Raw genomic sequence first — 7,701 nt, 5'->3', positions numbered from 1 at the left:
AGTCACTGTTCTTTTATTTTCCTTTTCAGTGTTGTGGCCGACCGGGTGATATAGGAACGATGAATGAGAGCAGGCATGACAAGTGGGCAGATGTTAAATTCACTCTCCTGTGCTCCTGTGGACCCTCCGATTCGTCTTTGAAGCCACCTCTCCCTCCGTGGGACTTTCTCCGGCCTCGGCTGGGGGTGTCCTCCATGACCCCACAGGCTCTCTCCCTAGCTGACCTCAATTGATCTCATTCCTTTGTATGACCTGTTAGTTGCCTGTGGCTTTTTAACAAATTGCCACAAACGTGGTGGCTTAACACAAAGGAGGTTCATTCTGTAACGGTTCTGGAGGTGAATAGCCCAACATCAGCATCCCTGGGCTGAAATCAAGGTGTCAGCAGGGCTGCACTCCCTCCACAGGCTCCAGCGAAGGACCTGTTCCTTTCCCTTTCTGGCGTGTGGTAGCTTCCAGCATTCCTTGGCTGGTGGCCACATCTCACCAGTCTTGAAGGCCAGCATCTTGAAATCTCTCACTGCTCCAGCCTCACATTCCTTCTCCTCTGTGTGTGCAAAAAGCCCTGGTGCCAGTCTCCTACGGGGCCACTTGCAATAGCATTTAAGGCCCACACGAATAATCCAGAATGTCTCCCTAGCTCAAGATATGTAACTTAATCCCATCTTTCCCATATCAGGTAACATTACTAGGTTCCAGGGATTAGGACATAGATATCTTCTAAAGGGCCATTTTCAATATACCATGTCATCTCTGTGCCAACAACCCTAACTTTGTGTCTCCAGCAAAGTTCCCTTTGCTCCACATCATATATTCATGAAGGGGATCAGAAAATACCACCCCAAAACATACCTTCTGAGGAAGGCAGCTGAAGTAGATATAAGAAACACTTCCTTCCCTCCCCATTTGCCTAAAAGCAGGACATAAATTTTCAAAGGAGTCCCTCCCCTCTCTACCAGGAAGGACAAGAGTTAATCACCAGACACAACTCTAGACCCTGTCAGCCTAGAATCGGTACCAGAGGAATCTACATAACAAGCTTTACTAATTAGCCTTTATCTCCACCCTCAGAAGCCTAAAACTGCTTTCCTTCATTTGGTCATTTCTGCACAGATTTATTTTTCTTTGTGGAAGGTGCCATTTAAGCCAGAGTTCTAAACCACCTTCTTTAGTTATTTCCCCCCGTGTATCTCCCATGTACATATGACATTTACATGTTAATAAACTTCTGTTTGTTTTCTCTTGTTAATTTGCCTTTTATTGCAGGGGTCTGAGCCAAGAGCTCAGAAGGATAGAGGGAAGATTAGTTTTTCCCCCCCTTACCAACCCTCCACTTGGACATTGAAATTCACCTCTCACCTAACCACCAAGCCATGGCCATTTACCCAGATGTTGGGCCAGAAATTTTGAAGCCGATCTTTGCCATGCCTCTCCCCTGCCCCTTGCATTTCCTCTACCTCCAAATACATGCCCTTAGCTCCTCCTCTCTCCACCACCTCACGCCAGGCCCCCATTCATCCCACAGAGGCCTCCTAATCAGACTCCCACTTCCAGTTCTACACGCTTTCAGTCGGTGACCCCCTTAGAGCAGAGTCAGCCGGGGGAAATGCCTGTGTCTTCCCTGCCTAAGCCCTCAGGGGGCTTCCCATTGCTGTGAGGAAACATCCAGCCCCTACAGTGCCTCTGCCCCACCTCATGCCCATCTGCTCGCTGCCTCTGCTCCAACCACTTGCCTTTGCTCAGGCCCCAAACATGCTGCCATCCCCCCTTTACACCATCCTGTCCCTCCCTGGGCACTCTGCACCCCCACACTGACACCCTGCCTTGACGTGACTACTTCTTCATTCTCTAACTCAGGTTAGGTGTCCTTGGAGATAAGCCTTCCTGACACCTGAGGGATGGCCTCTTCTGATCTCTCAAGCCCTGTTCTTTCCCACATTTCACGTCCCTGCATGAACTGATGTGCTTTGTTTCTGTGTTCACCCCAGATGGTAAGCTCCGTGAGGGCAGGGATCTTGTCTGTCTTCATCACTGTTTCTAAGCGCTCGGTCTATGCACAATAAGTAATCTCCTCTTATAACATCAAGACATGTCCTACAAACCCTTCTGGGACAGCCTCTGCTTCCACCGGGGGCTTGTACCTGACAGACTGGAGGGATGAAAAAACCGAGGAACAGTCTTTAGAAGTCCGGGGTTCAAGCTTTGTGAGCTTTCAGAAGATTTTTTTTTCCTTAATTCGTTGTCAGCAAAGCCCACGCGAAGGCTTCTGCACTTTGATTGTGAAGCACGGGCATGTTCGTTTGGCAGCCTGATGAATTGCAGTGTTGTGCACTCTGAGCCGCTCAATGCCTCGATGCGGGAAGCCTGCGCAGATGGTCAGGTGTTTGTTTCTTTCCAACAATCTGGTAGGCTCTACAGGCCCCAACCAAGTTTTACCTGCATCAGGGTCATCCAAAAGAGCTTTCTGCAGTGATGGAAAGTGTTCTTTATCTGTGCCGTCTGATACAGTAGCCGCTAGCTATGCGTGGCTATTGAGCACTTGAAATGTGGCTAATGCAACTAAGGAAGTGTTTTTTACTTTTGTTTAATATTAGTTATTTTAGATGTAAATAGTTCCTGTAATGGACAGCATAGCTAGAGACACCTTGCAATGGGGAGAGGGGACCCTAAGGGAGCTGTCCCAGGTGAACTCAGAAGGATCCTACAGAGGCACAGTGAGCAGGGGTGGCTTCATGAAGTGCTAGAACAGTGGTGACTGAGAAGCTTAAAGGAGGCAGTCCTCCACCGGGGGCATGGTCTTGGCCATGATCCACGTACATGAGATTCCCCACAAGCAAACAAGAGTTTAGTTGCATAGAGGTAGACTACGCAGAAGTTCTGACCTAGGTGGGACGGAAGGACAGAGACTGACAGTCCTATTGGAGAAACAGAGTTGCTAGGAAATCTGCAGACACTCAGGCCAGCCACCCAGAAAGATGGCACCAGGTCTAGGGGACAGAGGACCCGGAAAGAGAGACTTTCTGGAGGTCAGGATTGCTCAGGAGGGGCAGGGGTTGGAGGGGTCTTAGGGAACCCAACAGAGCCGACGATCAGGGGCAGAAGAAACCCCTTCCTCATCCCTCAAAATAGCAGTTACTGCTCTGCCCAGCACACCCAGTTCCTCAAACACATACACACAGTGGAATACTCCTGTTCCTTAGGGAATTACATTCATTCCATATTTTTTGGATGACTGAATGAATGAATTCCACCGTTAGAAATGCGCATGTACAGGGGCGCCTGGGTGGCTCAGTTGTTAGGCATCTGCCTTCGGCTCAGGGCATGATCCCGGCGTTCTGGGATCGAGCCCCGCATCAAGCTCCTCCGCTGGGAGCCTGCTTCTTCCTCTCCCAGTCCCCCTGCTTGTGTTCCCTCTCTCACTGGCTGTCTCTCTCTCTGTCAAATAAATAAATAAAATCTTAAAAATAAAAAAGAAATGCACATGTACAGGAATGTACCAACTGGCCAAGCAAGTGAATAATAAGAAACATAAAATAACTTTCTTGGGGGTTAAGGAATGGGGAGATACATCCTTTTGGAAACAGATGGTCACTCGAGTTGGAGAAGTTGATTTTTTGTTTTGTTTTTTAAAGATTTATTCAAGAGGGAGTAAGAGAGAGAAGGGGGTGGGGCAGGGAGGGGCAGAGGGAGAGGGAGAAGCAGAGAAGCAGGAGCAGGGAACCAACATGGGCCTGGATCCTAGGACCCTGGGATCATGACCTGAACTGAAGGCAGATGCTTAACCCACTGAGCCACCCAGGCGCTCTGAGAAATTGATGTTTTAACAACGGGTTATTAAAGGATGCAGGCGGGGAGAGTCAGGATTGCTCCCTCACATGGAGACGGCATCCTCCACAGGAGCAGAAGCCTCTTTTGGATGGAAGCAGCCAGCCTGAGGCAATGCCACAGCAAGGGGGGGTGCATTTCATCATCCTTCCTCCCTCTGCCTCCTGCTGGTGCTCTCCGAAGGCTGATTCCCACCAGAAGCCAGAGCCAGAGGGCGTAGGTTTCAGCCTCTGGGGCAGGGCGGGGCAGGGCGGGTTGCGAGGAGCGCAGGCACCTGAGGGTCGCCAGGGAACGAGGAAAGAGCAGGCAACGGGCGAGGATGACTCACCTCTTAGAATGACCCAAATCCACCACACCACCAAATCCTGGCGAGGATGTGGAGCCGCGGGAACTCGAATTCACTGCCGGTGGGCATGCAAAACTGCAGCCGCTTTGGAGGACAGTCCGGCAGTTTCTTACAAAACTAAATGTATTCTCACTATAAAATCCAGCAATCGTGTTCCTTAGTATTTACCCAAAAGCTGAAAACATGTCCACACAAAAACCTGCGCACGGATGTTTATAGCAGCTTTATTCATAATCGCCAAAGCTTGGAAGCAGCCAAGACGTCCCTCAGTAGGTGAGTGGATACGTAAAGTGTGGTCCATCCAGACAGCAGAATATTATTCAGTGCTAAAAAGAAATGAACTGTGAAGCCAGGAAAAGACGTGAAGGAAATTTAAATGCGTATTTCTAAGTAAAAGGTGTCGATGTGAAAAGGCTTACCACATACTGCATGATTCTAACTCTATGACATTCTGGAAAGGGCAAAACTATGGTGCCAGTAAAACGATCAGTGATTTATTTGCCAGAGGCTAAAGGAGAGAGCAGAATGAATAGGCAGAGCACAGGATTTCTAGGGCAGAGAAAGTACACGTGACCCTTAAAGAACACAGGTTTGAACTGCGTGGGTCCACTTCTATGCAGAGGTTTTTCCCACTAAATGCAGTACAGGACAGCAAATACATTTTCTCTTATAATTTCCTTAACACTTTCCTTAGCTTCATTGTAAGAATACAGTATATAATTCATATAATATACACAATATGTGTTAGTCTACTATGTTATTGATAAGGCTTCTAGTTAACGGGCTATTGGTAGTTAAGTTTTGGAGGAATCAAACGTTATATGTGGGTTTTCAACTGCATGGGGACTCAGCACCCCAACCCCCATACTGTTCAAGGGTCAACTGTACCCTGTATGATACTTGAATGGTGAGTACATGTCAGCATACGTTTGCCCAAACCCGTAGAATGTACAGCACCAAGGGCGAGCCCTGAACTCCGGACCTGGGATAATTACGATGCGTCAGTGTGGGTTCATTAATTGTAACAGTGCACCATGGTGGGGGGATATTAATAGTGAGGAGGCTGTGCATGCTTGGGGGCAGGGTTTAGGAGAAACCTCTGTACTTCAGGCTCCATTTTGCTGTGAACCTGACTGCTTTGAAAAGATAAGGATTTTCTTTCTGTTTTGGGGGGGAGGGAGTGGGTTTTGTTTTGGTTTTTTGATTTTGGGGTTTTTTTTGGTTTTTTGTTTTGTTTTGTTTTTTTAATGCAAGCATGCGGGCATTGGCTCCCAGAAATGGTGGGCAAAGGACTGCAATCCAAACCCGAAGAGGGTACGGGATGGCAAATAGCACATAAAGGATGTGTCAGATCACACTAGCTGTTGGAGAAAAGCAAATGGAGAATTGCGACCGTGGTGAGATGTCCCTGCCCACCATTACAATAGCCAGAACTAAAAACAGCGTCAACACCAGTTCCGGGGGAGACGGAGGAGAAGAAGCCGGGCCACTCATATGTTGCTGTTTGAACATAAAGTGACACAGTTACGCAGAAAACAGTTTGGCATTTCAAGAGATTGAACAGACATTTACATTTAAGTCAGCAATCATACTCCTGGGCATCTACTCCAGAGAAATGAAAACTTACCTCCACACATAGACCTGAACACGGTTGTCCATAGCGCCGGTGTTTGTAACAACCCCAAACTGGAAACAACGGCCAGGTCCTGCGGCAAGTGAGAGGCTGAACAAACCCGCCCCGTGGCATCCTGCTTCATGATCTACAGTCACAAACCACCGACACACTCAGCCGTCTGGGTGGATCTCCAGGCAATCACGCAGGGTAGGAAAAGCCAAACTCACAGCGCGGAGCTAAACACATGTCCTGCCCCAAGGTCAGTTTGCTGGACTTGCTGTCACACTGTACTTATTTAAAATGGGACCAAACTGGCTGAAGGGCGTATGGGACTTCCCTGTACCATCTTTGCAACTTTCTGTGAATTTATAATTATTTCAAATTAAAAGTCCAAAAAAAAAAAAAGCCTTGACCTTCTCACAGCCAGCCAGCCAGCCGCACAGCAGGCCCAGGACTCCTATTTCGGCCTGCCCAGTCCCTGCCTCCCCAGACCACCACGGGGTAGTCTTCCCTGGACTGATGAACGTCCAAACTTCACGGCCCCAAATACCCTTCCGCTTGCCAGGGGGCCTGGCACCCAGCGGCGGTCCGGAGGCCTCGGTGAGTCAGCAGGGCTGAGCCGCCTGCTCTCTGGGGCGCCTGCTGGGGAGGAGAAAAGAGCAGGGGTGTCATTTCCAAGTAGCCAGAAGTACTCTCCTTGCCCCTGGGGGTTCACTGGAGAGCCCCGGCCGCCCCCACTCTTGCCCCACTTCTTGCCTGCCTCTTACCTCCTCCCCTGCGAGGCCAGTGCGAGGCCAGGACGAGGCCAGAACAGGGTCAGTAGTGCCGATCCCAGCACGGAACCCCGGGGTGGGGGGTCCATCCTCAGGGCCGACAGGGCCCCCTCTTCCCCGCGGCTGAGCACACACCAGCCTCAGCCCCAGGCCCCGCACCCTGGCGGCCGGTGCCAAGCCCAGGCCCAAGCCCAGGCCCAAGCCCAGAGCTGCAACGGGACAAAGTTTCTCAATGGAAAGAGAAGCCAGCTCCCTTGGGCTGAGTTCAAACATCTGGTTGGCAAGGGTATGGCCTTCCTCTGGCTAGTCGGAAGGGAATTCTAGGTCCTGCATTGTTTCTGCGGCTGCAGGTGGCCCTGGAAAGCTCACCTCTGTCGATATGCCGCTCCTTGTGTAGGAAATTTTATTCATAATCCCTGATTCCTTTTGGGCCACAATCCAGCGAAGAAGCTGGAACCTGCTGGGTTCTGCTGAGGTGGAAAATTCCAGGCCATCCTTATCCCAACACAAACCCCATGAGTAAACCTCCTTAAACTATTTGCCAAATGTCAGGGTGGCTTCCACTGAGTGTGACATGTTGACTCTGCGGGCACGGCGGCTGCGCAACCCGTTCCTATCGAGGGCGCCAACCTCACACCGTGTGTTTGTGTTCACGGGACGCCTTGCCTCCACGGCTACCCTGCAGTGCTGAGACCTTTGCTTACAATTCCGCCACGTTCGAAAGAAGACTTTTCCTAGAGCTGTATGTCATTTCCCAGGTGCCAGGAAAACGAGAGCATAGGTTTATTAACTTCAAATAAAAAGATAAGATCTGTAACACTAAGTGGAAAAGACCGTCTCGTGCAGTGGGTCCCGTAAGCCATCTCCTATGAAACACCGCCCTTCACTTTTAAACGACACGAAGGAGAAATAATCTGTCCAAGTGTTGGCGTACGATGGCATTTGGTCTTCTGCCGGCGAGCTTAGCAGCCATTCCCTTTCATGTAAATAGCTGGGAGATAAGCAAAGGAATGACAAGAAAAAGGACTCAACCGAACAGCTGCGGTAGGTTCCATCTGTGAGCAGTCTGGCTGCGCCCGCTCTTCGCTTCACCTGCTCTCACTACAGGAGCGCGCCTTCGTACTTCACCCAGCAAACATGAC

At 49.9% G+C, this 7,701-nt stretch overlaps 1 long non-coding RNA gene across 1 annotated transcript; it reads right to left on the bottom strand.

Annotated features, from left to right (window-relative positions):
* Nucleotides 1-4,379: 4,379 nt before the first annotated feature.
* On the bottom strand, nt 4,380-6,658 carry LOC103662234. The gene is made up of 3 exons (XR_005834806.1): nt 6,554-6,658; nt 5,799-6,428; nt 4,380-4,497 (listed from the first exon to the last, which is right to left on the bottom strand). It is a non-coding gene; the product is annotated as an uncharacterized LOC103662234 (long non-coding RNA).
* Nucleotides 6,659-7,701: the final 1,043 nt, after the last annotated feature.

The sequence above is a fragment of the Ursus maritimus genome, unplaced genomic scaffold (genome assembly GCF_017311325.1).
Source record: "Ursus maritimus isolate PB19 unplaced genomic scaffold, ASM1731132v1 scaffold_15, whole genome shotgun sequence".
NCBI lineage: Eukaryota > Metazoa > Chordata > Mammalia > Carnivora > Ursidae > Ursus > Ursus maritimus.
The sequence above is the reverse complement of the archived record's forward strand: the minus strand, read 5'-3'. Positions and strand labels throughout refer to the sequence as shown.